Source organism: Coptis chinensis, chromosome 4, assembly GCF_015680905.1.
Source record: "Coptis chinensis isolate HL-2020 chromosome 4, ASM1568090v1, whole genome shotgun sequence".
In the NCBI taxonomy this organism is placed as follows: domain Eukaryota; kingdom Viridiplantae; phylum Streptophyta; class Magnoliopsida; order Ranunculales; family Ranunculaceae; genus Coptis; species Coptis chinensis.
Window position 1 is genome coordinate 101,165,865 of NC_141459.1, and position 20,482 is coordinate 101,186,346.

General features: G+C 36.7%; 1 long non-coding RNA gene across 1 annotated transcript; it reads right to left on the reverse strand.

Moving 5' to 3' along the window:
• Positions 1-12,769: 12,769 nt before the first annotated feature.
• On the reverse strand, positions 12,770-14,457 carry LOC147506302 (uncharacterized). Its single transcript, XR_015220788.1, has 3 exons — positions 14,316-14,457; positions 14,095-14,236; positions 12,770-13,369 (listed from the first exon to the last, which is right to left on the reverse strand). It is a non-coding gene; the product is annotated as an uncharacterized LOC147506302 (long non-coding RNA).
• Between the last annotated feature and the right edge of the window lie 6,025 nt (positions 14,458-20,482).

Here is a 20,482-nt window from a genome sequence, read left to right on the forward strand (position 1 = left end):
CAAATATATGATACTTAACATTTGGACAAAAATTATAACAGTGTTACTCTTTCGATGCTGACAAACGACGTCATTAATAATTAAGTGATTACTTGAAAATTTGAAGAATTTATAGAACATAAACTAGAAAGATGATGCAACATAGAGATTAACATAACCAAGCAAAGCAGAGAATTGAAACACGTATAAGACCATGCTAGAATGTTGACTTAATCCCAGTAGTGAATCATGCCATCCCAGCCGCAAGCTCAGACGCCATCATGACATCTAAGTTTTCGGGAGACTTTGCATGTCTTCCAATTCCCCTCGCCATCTCCTGACATGACATATATATTGTCCATCAGGAGAGCGACTATATAACCGGCAAACCTCTTCTTCTTATTGAGCTGGAATCTGTCCCTTGTGCTGTAGATAAGAATCTGATTGTCTAAACTCATAGCCTGGCATATGAGGCTCGCTTATCATCACTGGATGTAACAAATCTCCTATTATCATCCACAAATGTGATTGTATTAACTGGTGATCATATTCCTGTGTAATCTGCCCTGAGTTCATATCCCAATGAACAATCTTCTTATCACTTGTAATATATTCTGCTTATCATCATCATTTTCCTGTCCAGTCTCCGTATCCCAATACTTAATATTCTTATCAACAAATCCTAACTTATGAAAACTATTATACTGTTGATCAAATAAAAAAGGCAACAAATCCTAACTTATGAGCTAAAATTCCATCTTTAGCATAAGGATGAGCTGATCGTATGTAGGATTGTAGGTTATAGCTTATAACACGTTGAGATGGGTCAATTGGTTTGTTTGAGGATAAGCTCGTTTCACGCTTGAGCTTATTTCAAAGCTCGCTAAATTAATGAGCCGAGTTTGAGCATAGTAATGTTGGGCTTGATTAGCCCGAATTCTATATATTTGTTTTGATATTAAAACGACACATGGTAACCATCGTATCTTGCCTAATTAGTGTTGAATGTCGGACAGTTTTGCAAGATTGTTCCAAGGAATGGGAAGAACTGAAGAAATCATGGCTTTTGTCTGTCTCGGATTTATATGTAGAAATAGATTAGGTTTGATTAATCAAACCTAATCTGTTTCTAATGATCCATATTTAATAAAGAAATGCGTACATTGTTTAGTAAATAATACGCAAATAAATTGCATTAGTATATGCAACACATGACACACATCACCAGTGGTTGCATTCTAGGAGTGATTTTTTGCTCCCAGCGTTGGTTCCTCCAAGCGCTCCAAGGGATTTATCAGCCATACACGTTTCATTTTTTCCAACCAAAAAAGGATGTTACAGCTGTATAAAATCTTCAAAATTTTGGATTTTACTTGTTTGTCCCTCATAATTAAAAAGGAAATAAAAAGGAAAAATATAAAGAAAAAAGGAAAGTGGAATAAACCAACGTGTGTTCCTTCTTATACGGCAGTATCTTCAACTTCTTACCGCAAAACACGATGGAGAAAACAGAAAGAGTTGGAAATTGGAACAAAAAAAAAACCGTCCCTCGAATATGAATATGCAAAATCATGCTAAATGAGAATTCGTCTAATCCAAGAAGTTGCACCTTTTTATGAGCAGAAGTGTCATTGTGATATTATCCAATTTCCATAACTGTTGGGTGTTTAATTGATTTCATACTCAATCAGTCCCAAAATCAAAGATCTGTAACTCTGTCCATTTTTGTCCTCACATTGTTAATGTAGTAGGTCCCCAATTTAATCGAACAATGTAAGAAGAACAATGTAAGAAGATGGTTAGAAGAAGAATTGAAAAGAGTAACTGGTTTTTGCGGTAAGAAGTTGAAGATACTACCGTATAAGAAGGAACACACGTTGGTTTATTCCACTTTCCTTTTTTCTTTATATTTTTCCTTTTTATTTCCTTTCTAATTATGAGGGACAAATAAGTAAAATCCAAAATTTTGAAGATTTTATACAGCTGTAACATCCTTTTTTTGGATGGAAAAAATGAAACGTGTATGGCTGATAAATCCCTTGGAGCGCTTGGAGGAACCAACGCTGGGAGCAAAAAATCACTCGCATTCTAGTACCATTGTAACGTTTAACAAATACGTCTTCATAGTAGCAAAATTTCGTTTGCCATTATTTTTCACTTTTGGAGCATAATTGGTAAGAATGTTTAAGACACACTAATGCATTGCATTTGTAGTTGGTGTGTTTTCAGGTAAAGAAAAATAGATGATTTCCCTCGCGTCCACATCTCACTGCACCATGTCATGATGTCAATGATTTGTGTACCAATTTACATACCACTACCACCTGATCAAGCCACACACAAATTAGTTAGTACTCTTTTTTTACAATGAGACACACAGGTTTTATTCTTCTAAATATTAATTGAAGCGGGTCCTACTGTTCTTACATGGTGAACATGCTGACATAAGAATAGACACGGTCGGGTGTCAAATGACAAGAGTAACTTTGTTTTTGCTCGCTCATTAGTATGAGTATTGGAGTGTAAGTGTAAGTAGGAGCCTGTTTTAGGAATAACAATAACAATTTAAATTTGCCAGCTCAGCCAAGAAAACTTTTTGTTCTTACTAGCCACGTGAGTTAACTAGTTGCCCACATTAATTGCTAGATTGTAATCAAATATATGGAAAACAGGTAGAAGTGATGCACCAAGAAATACATTGATGAATTGCGTAATTTTATTTGGATGTTGTACAATTTGAATCTAATCATGAATTGTTCTGCCGTTAGCACCAAGAAAATATATGAATCACGTCTGATGTTAGCACTTTTCAGTATCTTTAGTAATTTAGATTTATTTTACCTTTACGTGCTAAAACTCAATGATTCCACGTACGTGTTTTCGTTGGTATTTTTCGAGTAAGGATTTTGTTCCAACTCCTAAGACAAAAGTCTATGATATCACAACTGAAATTTATCATTTAAGGGGAACTAGTGAGAAGGATTTGATAGATAGATTCCTACTTTCTAAAGATGACTTACTACACAAATTATCTAGAGATTACAAGTTGTTTTCTTAAATGAGATAGAGAGAGAAAGATAAGAAAATGATTAATCTACTCATGCAAGAATTAGTTACATCTTCGTAGGAAATCAATTCACTACATCTCTAATCCGTTTTTGGTTCGTAGGAAACCCAAAAACGGACTCGAGTCTTGAATCCCTAGCACAACATACTTATCTCTAAGCATATCATACTAGCATATGGAGTTAAAATGATATTTCATCTCTGAAATATCACTCCAACACCTAGTTTTATTTTCCACCAGTCGGACATGCATAGCCAGGTCTCGCGCGCGCGACTAGTCTAGGCGTGAAATGGGTCACGTGCGCGAGTTAATCTAAAGCTCCATGCTCTACTTTTGGTTGGACTCCGTCATTTTGTGATGGGATATCAAAGGAAACCCTAAGTTCTAAGTAGTGAATCTAGATTTTTCCTGAAACGTACACTGATCCTCACATGAGCATTATTAACCCTCCTTTTGGGAGGGTTTTAGTTCATGATCCTTGGAGTTATATGTAATATGTTTGATTTTATGATAAGTTTTAAAAGAAGAGGAGAAGAAGAGTTTAAAGAACTGAATTTAAACTTCAAAGAACAAGATTTATTTAGAGAACACTAAGATAGCCATTAACACTATTACACAAAAACCAAGCTTAGCTAAAATATCCAATTGCATTAAAAAAAACACATGGAATGAATGCTCTCCTTTTTCCATTTACTACATATGAGAGCATTTCCTCTTCCCTCCCACGTGAAAAGCACCTCCACATTAAATTCCATCCTATCTAAAAACCAAAGCCAATTGACACCTTGCATTTTTTTACACTATTAGCACCTAAATCCATCTAACTCCATTAATGTCATGCAAGGTGTCTACTTTGTCCCAATTATTTGCACATTTTGTCTTGACTTGCATAATGACTCATCAAATCTTGTGGCACCGCATAGTGGGTCCACGTGCTGTGTCCAGTGGCGGGCCGGTCTTTTGGCATTTTTACAACTTCCTGCCTTTGCATAGATTTTGTCGCACTGATCGTCTGAGCAGCTCACTTGCCGAATTCGGAGTCCTGGTTCAAGAGATATGAGCTTTAGAATTTTGATGCTTCTGTACACGTAATCCCGTTTCTGACTTGATTCTGTACTTTTTGAGCCTTTGGGCTTTAGTCCGGCTTTATTGGGCTTCACATGGGCTTAATCGGAAAGTTTTACGTATACTCACTATTCCGTGCTTAAATACTGGCTTTATCATCATTTTTACGTTGGTTGCGTAACCCTGCAAAAGCACAAAAATACGATTATTTTATGATTATTAAGCACATAATTAACCGAAATATTTAAAATCTACGAGGTTTTTTATAATACAGTTTTAGGTGCTTATCAGTGTCCACACAAAAAAGGCATGGATTCAGGTAGCGATATATAGCCAGTCTCCCTCGTGTACCACCTGATCAAAACACAATTCATCAGTTACAGTTTCCACCCGTTTTTCACAATGAGAAATCATTCTCTTATCTTATAAAGAGACATGCAAGCCAAGCTAGTTTTTTCTTATTTGTAACATTTTAGGGTTGAGAAAAACAATAGAAAGAGAAAAAGTGAGCAAGAACTAGAAAAGTAATTAGGTTCAATTCATCTCAAGCAAAAAAAGAAGGAGAATGTTCATCAAAATTGAAAATTCTATCATGGAGGTAGAAAGAGAAAGAGAAAAAAAGAAAAAGAAAGGGAGCTAGAAAAGCAAGAAAGAGAAGGTGGTTTTTCAACCATTGCGTCGTCCAGGGGTGGATGCAGGATTCTCCACAAGGGGGGGCAATAACCTTAATTGCCACTATTATTTTAACATTTTTAGGGGCATGCTTTTATGAATAGTGACCACTATTTTTTTTTTTTTGGGCAAAGTTAGGGGGGCTATAGCCCCGGACAACCAACTCATAGATCTGCCCCTGGCGTCGTCACCTTTGGATGAAAGCCATGATGAACTCTGCAATAACACCCCAGTTGTGAGTGATGTTCAAGTCAGAGGAGAAGATTCAATAATCACAGGGTCTTGTAGTGCTCAAGATTATAATACTTTACTCTAACAAACTGATGGGTATGAAGATTATAAGCACTTAAACAACACACCAGTTGCACGTAGTATTGATCAGTTCAAAGCAGCTTATTTGCTCAACATTCTCAAGAGTTTAAATCTCAAAGAATCAAAATCAGGATTCTCTTTCGACTTTTGTTATAAACAAATACCACAATGGTTTGCAAAGGAAAGAGTAGTTATAAAGAAGAGGAAGGAAATGTATGCAAATAAGATGATGAAGCGAGTACTTGATCAGTTTCATTTTTTATGGTTCTAAATTTCAAGAATTTTGTACATTTCACAAAATTTCTTATATTTTAATGGTACATATCGATCTATATTATATATATATATATATTCGTAAGTACCCTCCGTTCTGCATTCACATCACTACAGCACACGTGTCCACAACCCAGCTCGTATCTCCACCAGCTCGTACCACACCACCAGAACGTAATAGCGACCCAGGCTCAGGTCATCCCAAATCTCAGTTACAGCTATATATGGAAGCAAATGATCTAACGCAATCCTAGAGCTTAGTCAACGCACCAATCAAGGAGACATTTACTTTGTAACATCAGGAGTAATGGCGAATCATCGAGATATCACACAATGTGGATCTACACTTGATAACGGCCTGGAGCAAATAAGGAAAGTCAGCTCAAACATCTATAAGTAGATAGAGATGAACTATGTAAGGCTGGATTCAAGTTTACCCTGAGACACTTGATACGTAGGCAACTCTTATCCCAAGAAAGAGTGTAGCCACTTCCTATCAATCCTAACCTCAGGTCGTAGACCCAAAATATCAAACCTCTATATTGGCGTCGTCTGCCGGTTTGTTTCCTTGAGAAAACACAAACTATTTTCTCAAGCTGACGAAGCTGGTCATAAAACCACCATGGAAGCACAGCTACAAGCTTTAGCAGATCAAATGAAGACTCTCCAAGACTCTTTCATATCCCTTCAACAAGAAAACCAAACGATGCGCGAGCAAACCATTTCCAACACCAATAACGGCACTCCAGATGCAGTAGAGAACAACACAGTCACAACCCTCACCACCACCACCAACCAAAGACTAGAGGACTTCGCTTAGAGATTGGAAAAGGCCAGCGCAGTCCAAATCGCACAAAAGATGCTCTAGTCATATAAGGCATCACCATTCACCACTGAAATCAGGGACAAGCAGCCTCCCTCAGAGTTCATCCAACCAAAATTCCCGTTGTACGATGATAGCTCATATCCAGGCCAACACATAGCTTGCTTCAGCCAGATCCTTACACTTTACAGCGCTCCAGACTACGACTACCTAAAGTGCAAACTCTTTCCAGCTAGCTTAAAGGAAGGAGCATTAGAATGGTTTTACACGCTCACTCCTGATTCAATCAGCAACTTCGACAAGCTGGCTGAGACGTTCGCAGCAAAGTTCGTCCATAACAGGAAGAAGCAAGCCGACCTGGACTCCTTATTCCAACTAAAGCAAGCATATGGCGAGACTATCCACATTTTCCTAGGACATTTCAAGAAGGAACTCCTATCAATGGAGCCAGGCCTCAAAGACAGCTTTGCATCTTCGGCGTTCACTAACGCCCTCCTAGACGACTTCGACGTAGCAGGCTCTCTAATGCGCAACAAACCAGAATGCCTAGATGACCTGTACCCGCGAGTGGAGCAAATACATAAAGTATGAGGAATGGATGGCACAGTATGAAAGGCAAAGAAGTCCACACAGTAAGCGACAAGCGGGGACCCAAAGAAAGCAACTAGCACTTTGGTAACGCATGTGAGTCTTTTAACGTCAGATCCTCAAGACGAATATGAGACTTTAAACGTCAGATCCTCAAGACGAATCCCAACCTGTGGGAGTGGAAAGTCCTGAATTCTTATTAAGGGTAAATTAGTAAAAGACACGTGAACCTTAGGGACGATTACGTACGTGGCCAGTCGGATAGACGTTTAGCCTGGCGTAACGTAAATTAATTTAACACCGACTGAGAAACCAAGTTAGTTCGGGAAACCACTTGAAAAATTCTAAGGTTTCATATCATTAGATACCTAGAATATACGAAGATCGAAAAAGAAGATAAATAATAAATGATAAAATAATTCGATACATGATAAATTTGTATGTGCATAACTAAATACTCGCATAGTCAATACGAGTCTGTCACCTATAAACCCGGAAACTTTAGAACTGGACAAGTCATCGACGACAGCTTAGTAATTTCTGGATAACGTGCGCGGACTTAGACTGTTGCATGCGAGAGCGTGTGATCAAGCCCTTGCTTGATAATAGATAACAAGGTAAGGGTAGGAAGGTCTTATTACCTAAAACTTAACTAATACCCATAAAAATTGCACCAAACTATCGCACCCAATTTCTTCTTCCTCTCCATTTCGCCAACCACTTAAACCCCTAGGAGAGAGAAAACCCAATTCGCCCAATTTCCCTCGATTCAATCCTAAATTTAACACCCAATCCTTAGAAACACTAAACTCAAGTGTGAGGATTCGAAATTCCTTGGAATTGCGTCGTACCAAGGTAAAAGGTGAGTTTAATTTCTTTCCAAATAGCTAGATTAAACTCAAATTGATGTATTGATGGAAATAATTGAATTGGGGGTGATGTATTTCGGTAGTAGCTTGTTTGGAGAAGATAGAGTTGAGCGAAATTGGTGGAGCAGAAAGCTAACGAGCTATTCTTACTGACTTGGTAAGAATTATTATATATTCACTCTAAGTTAGAGAAATTTATGTTAGTTCACACTTTGTTTAAGATCATGTTGATTATTGAGTGAATGAGAAGGAACACACACCTATTTTATTAATAGATTTAATGTGAATGGAAGGGTGTGGAATTTGTTGTAGTTGGAGTTGGGAAAAATCTTAATCGTTAGTAGAATTGATATGATTGGTGTTGGCATAAGGTCCTACAATGGCTGTAAATGGACTCTGAGACACACATGTCAGGAGGAATAGTGCTAGAAATGGCCTATAACCGTAGATAGAGGAAAGTTACCGGAAACCCAAATTTTAGCGATGAGATTTCTTCTCGGCTTACATTAGATAAGAATTACTTGTTAGTTTTATAAATTCTAATAACCTATATATATATATATATATATATATATATATATATATATATATATATATATATATATATATATACTATAAACCGAAAACTTTAGAACTGGACAAGTTATCGAAATGACGACTTAGTAATTTCTGGATAACGTCTTGTGGACTTAGACCGTTGCACTTGCAGAGAGCTGCATGATCAAGCCCTTGCTTGATAATAGATAACAAAGGTAAGGGTAGGAAGGTCTTATTACCTAAAACTTAACTAATACCCATAAAAATTGCACCAAACTATCGCGACCCAATTTCTTCTTCCTCTCCATTTTAAACCCACTTAAACCCCTAGGAGAGAAAAACCCAATTAAGCCCAATTTCCCTCGATTCAATCCTAAATTTAACACCCAATCCTTAGAAACACTAAACTCAAGTGTGAGGATTCGAAATTCCTTGGAATTGCGTCGTACCAAGGTAAAAGGTGAGTTTAATTTCTTTCCAAATAGCTAGATTAAACTCAAATTGATGTATTGATGGAAATAATTGAATTGGGGGTGATGTATTTCGGTAGTAGCTTGTTTGGAGAAGATAGAGTTGAGCGAAATTGGTGGAGCAGAAAGCTAACGAGCTATTCTTACTGACTTGGTAAGAATTATTATATATTCACTCTAAGTTAGAGAAATTTATGTTAGTTCACACTTTGTTTAAGATCATGTTGATTATTGAGTGAATGAGAAGGAACACACACCTATTTTATTAATAGATTTAATGTGAATGGAAGGGTGTGGAATTTGTTGTAGTTGGAGTTGGGAAAAATATTAATCGTTAGTAGAATTGATATGATTGGTGTTGGCATAAGGTCCTACAGTGGCTGTAAATGGACTACAGAGACCTGTCAGAGGAATAGTGCTAGAAATGGCCTATAACCGTAGATAGAGGAAAGTTACCGGAAACCCAAATTCTTAGCGATGAGATTTCTTCTCGGCTTACATTAGATAAGAATTACTTGTTAGTTTTATAAATTCTAATAACCTATATATATATATATATATATATATATATATATATATATATATATATATATATATATATATATATATATATATATATCTATATATATATACGGTTTGTCTAGAGTGCCACTCTTATAGTGACACTCTTATCTCACACTCCTCTTGAACCGTCGGATTACATCCTGATCTCAAAAGATCTAAAAGCTAAAAATCTTTGGCCCAATACAAAACAAATGGGGGTATATCGGTCATTTTAGTTTTAAAAATCTCAAATCCAAAATTTTGGTCGACTTCTTCTCCATTGAACCTTCCTTCTCCAAAAATTTGGATCTCTCTCTCCCCATCTTCTTCTCCTCACTCACTTCGCTCCTCCCCTCCTCACAATATGGTAAGATCTAAAGTTTTTATTTTTATGTGTGTGTTTTACTTATTTTGAAATTATAGCAGTTGTCATGTGTTTGATTTGCAGAGAATTTCTCCATGTGTAAAACGTCCTTTTTAACTTAATAGGCAAAAAGGAATTAAACTCTTGATTCTGTGGAACTTTTCACCACTAAACAGTTTTAGTTGTGTGGGAAAGTTATTACAAGTGGAGGAGACTTTGGGTGAGGAAATATTCCAACAGATCAAACACACCAAGTTTAGTCATGGGGTTAACTGTAGTAATGATTCTATATAAGACATTTTTGGGTGGTATCTTGTTATGTTTTGGTACCTATTTTTTATGTTGGATGGATGTAGCCTTTGGTCTTTGTACTATGCTCTCAACCCCACCGGCACTAATTTGAAACTGTTGTAGGTTGTTTTTTGACACTGTCAGTATAATGTGTCTCATTTTTTGCAGATGGATTCTCCTGGAGCAGATGGGGCTGATCTTTTGCCGCCCCCTCCACCTCTTACGGCAGGTGATGTTCCTTTTACGTGTTGACGAGTTGGACACAAAAATTGTTAAGGTTCAAGTCCAGTGTTTCAAGTAGCTAGGCTGGTTTTGCACGCAAGGGACACACATCCATACTGATTACTAACCAACCATTTCAAAGTAAATATCGGTGGTGTAGATGGTGATTTCTATCACTACAGTGTAAGTAATTAAGTTTCAAGGTTATTCATTTGTATTTCTCTAGGTGCATGATGATAAATCTTTTTCTTATATTTACTTTCTTTCTTACGGAAGCAAATCGCTCTTTTTATGAAGATGACCGTCTGTAGATGGAAAGGGCATTGGAAGAAAAGTCATTGACAAGCTTCATGAGACATATGATACTGAGTTGGGAGGAAAACACTTTCGTATGATGGGGGAAAGAGTTTGTTTACTCGGGTTCCCTCCCACGTAACAAACTCGAAGTTCACCGTTATGTTAGAAGATTCGGTTCTTCTAAGTATGCATACATTGGGTGTCTTTAGTTTAAGTGATTGGTAATTTATTATTACTTTGGCTCTACTGTTAACTCTTTTGGACGATTTTATATGTAGGACTGCTGGGGAATGGAAGTCCGGGGGTAGCAGAGTCCGAATGGGAGTGACCGAAAAAGATTTAGACGACCGTATCAGTCGAAAAGCTTCAAAGTTCAGATAAGTTATGCTGTGAAAATTCCAATGAAGTCCATTGTGAGTGCTCTCCGTGGTCAGGAATCAGAGAACTCTCAGGAAGCGTAGTATAGTGTTCTAGATATCATTTTAAGGCAGAATGCTGCCAAAAAGTATGTCAACAACAACATCTGGCCGAAGACATCACTTATTCACCAACTGCTGAACCTTCTCTGTATTTTAGTGCTTCTGTATCTATTTACTAAAACTTTGCATGCACAATTGAGTGCTATTGTTGTACAAAGATCAAATTGTTTATATAAGCTGCATTTCCAGCAAGCAGTTGTTTCAATAATGTGGGAAAACACTTCACAAGCATTTCACAATTTCAGTTACAGTGCAACTTTATGTATACGTCAGAGAACAGATGCTGGCATGCTGCTATACTGTACCTTATTCATACTATTGAGAAAAAAATATAAATGCTTTTTGTATTAAGTATTTTCAGGATCATAAACCTTCTCATAATGTTGACAAATTAGACGATATACATTGATATTATTTGTACATAAATAAAGAAACACCTAACAATCATTCCATTACAAAATTTTGGATCAGGTGATCATATTGAAAAACAAAAAGAAAGATCAAGATCTGAGTATATATGTTGAAGGGGAACGAACACCTTTGAACACTTCATGTGGAACCACTTTTAATGATACAATTTCTCCGCTACATTTGGTTAATGTCCGTAGGATCCGTAAAGTTACAAAATCAATGAACTTGAGAGATGTCCACCATTCACCGTATGAAGCATTATACAAGAATCCAAAACCTTATTTCTTCACTCTATCCACAGTATTTGTGGCTCTCGACAAAATAGTTCCAAACGACATTGCCACACCGTTTGGACTAGGTCCCAAAACAAAGGTGGCCCACACCAGTCAAGAGGCAAAAACAGACAAATTCATTTTCATCCAAGTTCAAATCCAAACAATATGGCGCACCGTTTGGACTTAGTCCCAACGGTGTGGCCATGCCGTTAGGACTAAGTCCAAACAGTGCGGCCATATCGTTTGGATTTGAACTTGGATAAAAAAATGGCGTGTATGTTTGGACTTTGTCCCAAACGGTGTGGCCACACCGTTGTGGCCACACCGTTTGGTACTAAGTCCAAACGGTGTGGCCATGCCATTTGGTACTAAGTCCAAATGGTGTGGCCATGCCGTTTGGGACAAAGTCCAAACAGACACGCCATTTTTTTTGCAAGTTCAAATCCAAACGATATGGCCACACCATTTGGACTTAGTCCCAAACGGTGTGGCCATATCGTTTGGATTTGAACTTGCAAAAAAAATAGCATGTCTGTTTGGACTTTGTCCCAAACGGCATGGCCACACCGTTTGGACGCCACACCGTTTGGTACTAAGGCCAAACGGTGTGGCCATGCCGTTTGGGACAAAGTCCAAACAGTCACACCGTTTGGGACTAATTCCAAATGGTGTGGCCATATCGTTTGGATTTAAACTTGGATAAAAAAATGATGTGTCTGTTTTTTTGCCTCTTGACCGGTGTGGGGCCACACCGGTCAAGGGGCCAAAAAACAGAAGTTTCGTGTTTTGGCAATTTATCAGTTGAGCTAAATTTTGTTGATGTTGATTGATGATCATATGAGTTGAGGTAAATTTGTTGTTGACAAACGTTGACATTATACTGGTGGTATAGTATATGCATCAATGCATCATATCAACTTACGGAACAAAATTGCAAGTGGGCGCGCTTGTGTAACAACAGAGAAAATCATGTTTAAAACATATTCCCATGTTTTCCAGCATGTAGTGGTGCTATAAGTCCATGACCAACTTGGGCATCAGCGAACCTACAAAAACATGGACTCCTGCAGAGTGCAATGAAAGCAGTTTTCATCTATCAGGCGCTGTGCTGCTTTATGTGCATTAGTCTAGGTCCCCTGATCCTTTTGACATAATTGTCGCCACTTGGTAGACACTAGAAACTATATAGTATGAGAATAATGTAAATAAGGAATTGACAAACAACATTGAACTGATAGAAGCACTTGTATTAGGATACAACATTGCAAGTTGAAAATCATACAAGTGACAGCCAGCCAATTATTTTCAATATTACATCCAAGGAACATATAGAATTGGTGAAGAGTGATTGTAGTTGATGAATCTAATCAGTATGATTATATATGTTCCTCTCGTAGATAACTAGGGCCAGGCTTGTATGGATCGGGATCCATGTAGGCCTCTGGACGACTGAACCCCACATCATTTACACGGTTACTAAGAACATGCAGGATTGCTTTCTTGCTTCCATATTCGTCCCGGTTGTTATCCATATACTCTTTAGCCTCAGCTGCTACCTCATTTACAAAATCAAATCGGTTCTCTTCTGATAACAATAGCCTCTCTATGTCCTTCGTCAATAGCTTTCCAGCTTCCCTTATCTTCCTCACCTTCTCCTCAAGAAAAGGGATTCAATCCATCTTGTACCCCAACTTTTCATCTTTCTTTGTCTGAAATAAAAAACAATGAAACCATGTGTACATTTTCTCACTACAGTATTTTATCTCTTCGAAGCAGTTAGAGCCACAACTGCTGGGAGTAATCCTAAGAATCTTGAAGAACTGAAGGAGAATCTGCAATATCAACAAATGAAACCAAATCAACTCACTTTGCACCATATACTCTAAAGTAGCAAACAAATGAATAAACTAAAGAAAAATCTACCAAAAGTTAGTTTACATAATTGCAACAGTCACAGTCAGCTAATAAGAAGATAAAGAAAGATGCAGATACCTTTTACATTTAAAGAGTAAACAAGTCCATTTATTATAAAGGCTGTGACTGGTATGAAGAAATCTTTCTAGTAGAAAAAAAGAAGTTAAAAAAGTGATTTGGATGTTGTTACATACTCCCTTGCCATATTCTTTATCCAAAATCAATGCAAAATCACTAACCAAAACGTTGCTGCCACTACCCAAATACAAAAGTTTGACTGCATTTGCCAATAATGTGTGACTTACACAGATGTTAAGTAGAAGAAGAAGAAATAAATGGATGGTTAACTGAATGAGTGAACGTGTGTATTTAAGGCCAGGATGCCAATAGCAATTCATCCATCCGAGTTTGTCCTATATTTTCCTTCCTCCTCTTATTCTCTCCCTCTCCTTAACATAGATTTTCTTCATATCCTCTAGAACTTCGTATGATTTATTTAAACCATCTGATAGTCTTAGAATCTTGCACTACTATCTTACTTATCAATTATCTAGCTCATTATAGTAATTTTATCATAAACCCATTCAAATACTAGCAAATGCATTTCATAAAAAAATAATGAATAGTGAAATTAAGATTTTACCCTCAATAGCTTCTCTGGGAGTTTTGAAATTCAAACCAATGCTTTTATAGAATCTATTTCCACCTTTCCCTAGCCTCTTTCCTTTCCCTGATTTCTTTGAAGAAAGAAACACCTTCGGCTGCTTCAAAAACGCCTTCTCCGTCTAAACTCAACAAAATAAACAACAAATTAATATTTAATCTTTAAAAAAAAAATAGTATAAACAATTAGTCGAAACGGACCTGTTCAGCCATAGTTGTGCTTTGGATTTACGAGGGTTTGTAAGGGTTCAATTTGTCAGAATATTTGTTTATGGAGTGGAGAAGAAGAAAACCATGAGAGATGATAAACAATTTTGTATTTTTTCGTTTTTTTGTTTTTGAAATACTTTGAAATTTTGAAATTTCATGATTTTTGAGTGAATTAGATCATCAGATCTTGAGGTGAGATCGGACGGCTGAGAAGAAGTGTGAGATAAGAGTGGCAGATTTAGAGTGGCACTTTAGACAAACCGATATATATATATATATATATATATGATGTATATGATGTTATAGGAGTAAATACGAGTGGATTCGATTAAGTGGGACTTGAAGAGAAACGGAGCTTGCTAAGGTAGGAACTTACATACCAATATATAGCATGCTTATTTTCATGCATGATTTGATTGGTTTAAATGGGTAAAAGATAGTTTGCTTATCAACCATGCATGTATATGTGATATTCATGTTTTGCATTTGTATTTTCCTCGATATAAACTAAATATACGGATAGCTTTTGGGTGAAAATGAGTTTTTGTGAAATATGGGTAGTTGGGATGGTTTCCTTTCCTTAAAAGAGAAAAACAGGTTTTGGGAAGGGTTGTTGTCTCTTGTTTCAGGAAGGAGAAAAAGAGATGGATTTTGTTATGTGGGTATGGATTACCCGATTGTTTGTAACTATATGTGAGGTTCTGGATTGTTCCATTGATATAGTTCGTTGTTATTTTCGATGATTTGTCGTTTGGGAATCATCGGTAGTCATTTACTATGACTGGTCCGTTTGGGAGTCATAGGTTGTATTTAATCGATTGTTGGAAATCCAGGAACTCACACATATAGGACCAGTAGTTTAAAAGGAAAACTAAATATGTAATTATGACTATGTAATTATTGGGAGATACTCATGACTTAATGAAGTTAGAATTTATTTTGGATTTGGTACTTCTTATTGTTATGTTCTCTCTGAAAAGACCTCAAAGAAACCATCTAAAAGTTTTCTCTAACTCTCTCACAAAGGAAAGAAAATGTCATATCTAACTCTCTCACAACGAAAAAGTCATTTTTTCACTCTCTCTCTCTCTCTCTCTTAAATTAGATGCCATTACATGAGATTTCATTGCTTCTCTTTTTCGGATTCCACTCTTTTCTTCGAATTTCCTAAGAATCATATGAAACGAAAATTTGAACCAACTAACAAAATCCATATTCAACCAAATACTATATTTTGGAATTATTTATAGTTATTTATAAGTTCTAAAGTTACACACTTATCCGAAAAGCTAGGTGCCTAAGTATCATCCAAAATAGATCATCATATTTATCCATCACTATCCAAAATGCTATTGTGTTAGCTATTGTATTGGACTCCACCCTACTAGAAAATTTTCCTAACTCGTACCATTCATTGACGCGTGCAACATTCATTCCTCCAAGGCTCCAAGGGAGCCGCAAAATCTCAAAACTCACAAAGCATTATACGTAGTAAAGTATGTGATTAAAATTCACTAAAAATTAGTATAGACAATGCAAATGTATATATATCATTCTGTTTGACATACATGATAGTATGTCATCCGAATAGTCATCCAAGAAAGTATGTCATAAGTAACACCTTCCGAAGGTACTATGTTTCATAACGTTATATGTGATTATAAAGAACATACATAGTATCTACATACCCAACGCGGTACGAATGTATTATGTAAAAATAATTAATGGAGCGATAATTAAGAGGATAATTAATTGTTAGATCTTAATTGTCTGTAGTTTATATGGGCTTATAAATAAGAGTAATACTCGTCACACTCCGAACTATGATCAATCATTGTTCATAGTCCAATTGTGATATGAACAAAGAATGTTCATAGCTCATAATATGATTAACTCTTAATATCACTGTTCATAGTCCAATTGTGGTAACTCTTAATATGATTAACTCAAAACCAAAACTGAAAACTCTAATACAGACTACCAAAATTTTATATAGGCGAAAAATACCACGATTACCACAAAACTTGAAAATTTTCAAAAATGGAAAGTTTTGGGATAACCACATATTAAGAAACTACTAATCAAAATATAACTAACACAGGCCAAAATAAAAAAAGGGACTCTCCTATCAAAAGATATAGCAAAAACAAAACTTTCCTAAAACGGCAAAAACGTGATTTTGAATGCCTAAACGATGGATTTAAGGCCCGAGAGGGTGGTGCCCACGGCAAAGCAGTGGGTTATGCTTATTTTGACGTTGCTGATCAAATATGGCCGCGTCCATGTCTTTCCGACTTTGTTGCCCACTTTTCCAGTTCATTGACATATGCCAAGTTCATTGACATATGCATTGGCAACCTGTACTGCATCACATATGCCAAGTTCAATGACATATGCATTGGCTAATGCATCATCAATGGTTGTTCACATGAACAATGAGTGTTCATAGGTCATGTTAAGATATGAACAATGAGTGTTCATAGCTCATATTGGGGTTTGAACAGTGATTGTTCATACCCCAAATAGTATGAACAACCACAAAGATAATCACTTTCATATATCAAGTAGAGGGTCAGAAAAATACCAAAATGCACAAAGCATGTGCACCCTTCTAACACATATCATAGATTATGTATTAACCTACAAACCAAGCAACCTAGCAACCAAAAATACTTACATTTCACAAATTACGTCTTATTTTTCTCTTGGACAATTTCGAGTCTTATTTTTCCACGGTTTCTACACATTCTTCCCCGGATTGTTTAGGGCTATTTCTCTGGGGGATTTCCATCTCTCTGCTTTCTTCTTCCTCCCTTTTGTTTGAGAAATGTTGGGATTCAAAATCAATATCTGAAATAAAGATTTGGAAGTCAAAATATATATTATATATATATTTTTTTTTATCAAATTAAACATTATAATAAATCAAATAACATTAAACACTAAACCTATAACAAATTAAACATTAATATCACAATCATAACCTGTGAGCTGAGGTATCAAAGAAAGACTCTTCAACTTCATTATCTTCATCTCCTTCGTTCGAAGCTATATTCAACGTTGAGACACGCTTAGCCATTTCATCCATCTTTTCTATAAAATATGAATAAGCCTCAACACTACTCCCCGCATCGTAAGCCACTTGAGAAGCAACCTTGATACAATGAGCCACTCTCAAAAGTTCATGGTTTTCATGGCCGGCCACTAATCCAGTATGAAACTCCGCTCTATACGTGTGTGCCTTTTGCATCCACCGCTTCAAAAGAAAATGCCTTGGAATCTCTTCGATTTAAATTAGCTGAAAAATCTTTAACATGTGACCACAAAGTAACCCCATAAACTAAAAATACTTACATTCACAGTCTCCCTCTAAGGTTCCTCTATTGAAACTCACTTTCCAAACGGACTTCTTCTGCGGGTCTCTAAATTTCACCATGTAGCTTCCGGTTCCATTGTTGACAATCTCGTCCCCATCAATTTTGTACTCCATCTTTGCCTTCTCTAATTGCTCCTTAAATATATTGAATGCATTAATCGTATAGACCTTCGCAGCATGCATAAGGAGGAAAGCATCTTTAGCCACAATTCGTAAACTATGCTCAGTGCGGTAATCAGCATCTCTTTCATTCCTAGCAATCAAAGCCAAAGATCTCTCATTACCATGTACAAACTCCATCAAAGATAGTGCTCAAATTCTTAATTGGTCGTAACGAGAATTCATCGATTCACTCCTCCCAATCATTATGCATACCAAAGAAAAAATGTCACCGAGATAACAAGGAACCCATTTCTCCCGATATTATACATTTACGTCAACCAAGGATTTGCGGACAACCTCATTCTTCTCTTATTATTATACACCGTCTTCTTTCAAAACCAGCAATCTTATACGAGGAGAGACCCTAGCAAAAGGCCAGAAGCAATGGTGGGAGAATAGACCCAATTTTGTTTATAGGTTAGAGAATCAACACTCTACTTATTTCAGATTTATTTCTTAAAAATTTAGGAAATGTATGTTGGAGTGGTCTACCCAGGGCCTCACAAAATGTATACTGTTTTTTCTTTGCTATCTAATACATACAATTACCCTTTAGCAAAAAAAAAATACGAGGAGAGAAATAGTGTTATTCAGGTCAGTTACCAGTGTCTTAATTTTAGTAAAGGATAACTTCTCTTGAAATTTCTGCATAATATGCCAAAGACGATGAATTCATGACGCAGTATCGGGGAACACTTTTGCAATGGCTGCGGTCATCGCTCTATCCCGGTAAGTGATGATTGCGGTTGGCGCGACGACCACCCATGGCTGCAAGCCGCCTTAAACAACCATATGAATGTATCTTACGTCTCATCAAGTAACGGTAGCGCAACCAAATAACTGAATCGACCGCATCTTTGATTGACTCGATAAAAGGGGCAAAAGGCATAGAGTATGCATTCGTGATGCGTTATGTGGTATCAAAAGAGACAACATCCCCGAAATACTCATCCTGCACTCGAGACCTCCCATCAACCCAGAAAAAGTTTACTGCAGTCCCATTTTGATCTAGATCAATAGCGTAGTAAAACTGGGGATTCTCGGCACTCTTCTGTATAAAATATTTAAGCACGGCGGTTGCATCACCTTCTTTAGGCATCTTTCTAGTCAAACCATAATGATGGTTCCAGCAATCCTTATTTGTAATGCTAACCCAACTTCTTCCCCACTAAAAACAGCTGCTGCAACTTTACCGACAGGTAAACCGTGTTCACCAAAAATCCTAGCTCATACGTAGTAAAGTATGTCATTAAAAACGCTTCACTAAAAATTAGTATAAACAAATAATTGTCTATATCATTATGTTGATGATAGTATGTCATCCGAATAGTCCATAGCCAAGAAAGTATGTCATAAGTAACACCTTACGAAGGTACTATGTAAAAATAACGATGTATGTGATTATAAATAACATACATAGTATAGTATGTCATGGAAAATATCATAGCATACCGTCATACATAACAAAGTACATACCCAACGCGGTACGAATGTATTATGTAAAAATAATTGTAAATATGTTTTTAATTAACATACATAGTATAGTATGTTATGCAAAATTTCATAGAGTACAGAGTACGTGGTCTACTACCCGGTACATAAGAATTAAGGATAGTTTTATAAACAGAAAGTATATCATACTTTATGCCAAATATATGCAACTAGAAATGGCATTGTGGAAGCATCGCGACATATGCGCGTGAGATGTCAACGATTGAGTTTTACCTTTATGAAAGTATGTCACTTACTTTGACATACCGACCCGTCGATTTTGTAAGAAGTGACATAACATATAAGTATGATGCTTATAGTGTCATATCTACTCATGAGCTTATATCACGACATTATATGGATCGACAATCAATAAGTTATGCACAACACTATATAACAAAGAAAGTTTATATAATGACAATGTATAAGTCATCCAACAAGAGTATGAACATTCGTTGTTCATAGTCCGACAAAGAGTATGAACATTCATTGTTCATAGTCCAACAAGAGTATGAACATTCGATGTTCATAATTCAATGGTATGAACACCTGAATGTTCATAGTCCAACAAGAGTATGAACATTCATTGTTCATAGTCCACTAGGAGTATGAACACCTGAATGTTCATGGGTCAATTTGAGATACCCCCTCGCTTTTGAGCCACTAGGAGTATGAACACTTAAAGTCCACTATGTAGTATGGAGGACAATAGAGTAGCATTGAAGATAAGATAAGAGAGTGAAGATAAGATAAGGGGTATAAAATATATTTCACCCGGCCATAAAATTTTGGCAGAGAACAACAAATTCTAAGAACATTCAACTAGTATATCTTGCATGGCGATGGGGGAGTGAGCGGTGGGGAGAGAGAGAGTTGGGTGAAGGAGAAAGGGTATTGGGGCTTAAGAAAAAATGAGAGAAGTTGAGGACGAGACGAAACCAACCAACTTGGTTTTGTCCGCGATACCCCCTTTCGCCAAGATCGTTTCAGCTCCGCTCACTCGACAAGCATGAAAAATGTCATAACTAAATCAAAATGAAAGAGATGAACCTACTCTAAGCCTCAACACGATGGTTGGCAATGAAATTTCCAAAGGGAGGAGTTGTCAACAATGGGGAATTGGTGGCAC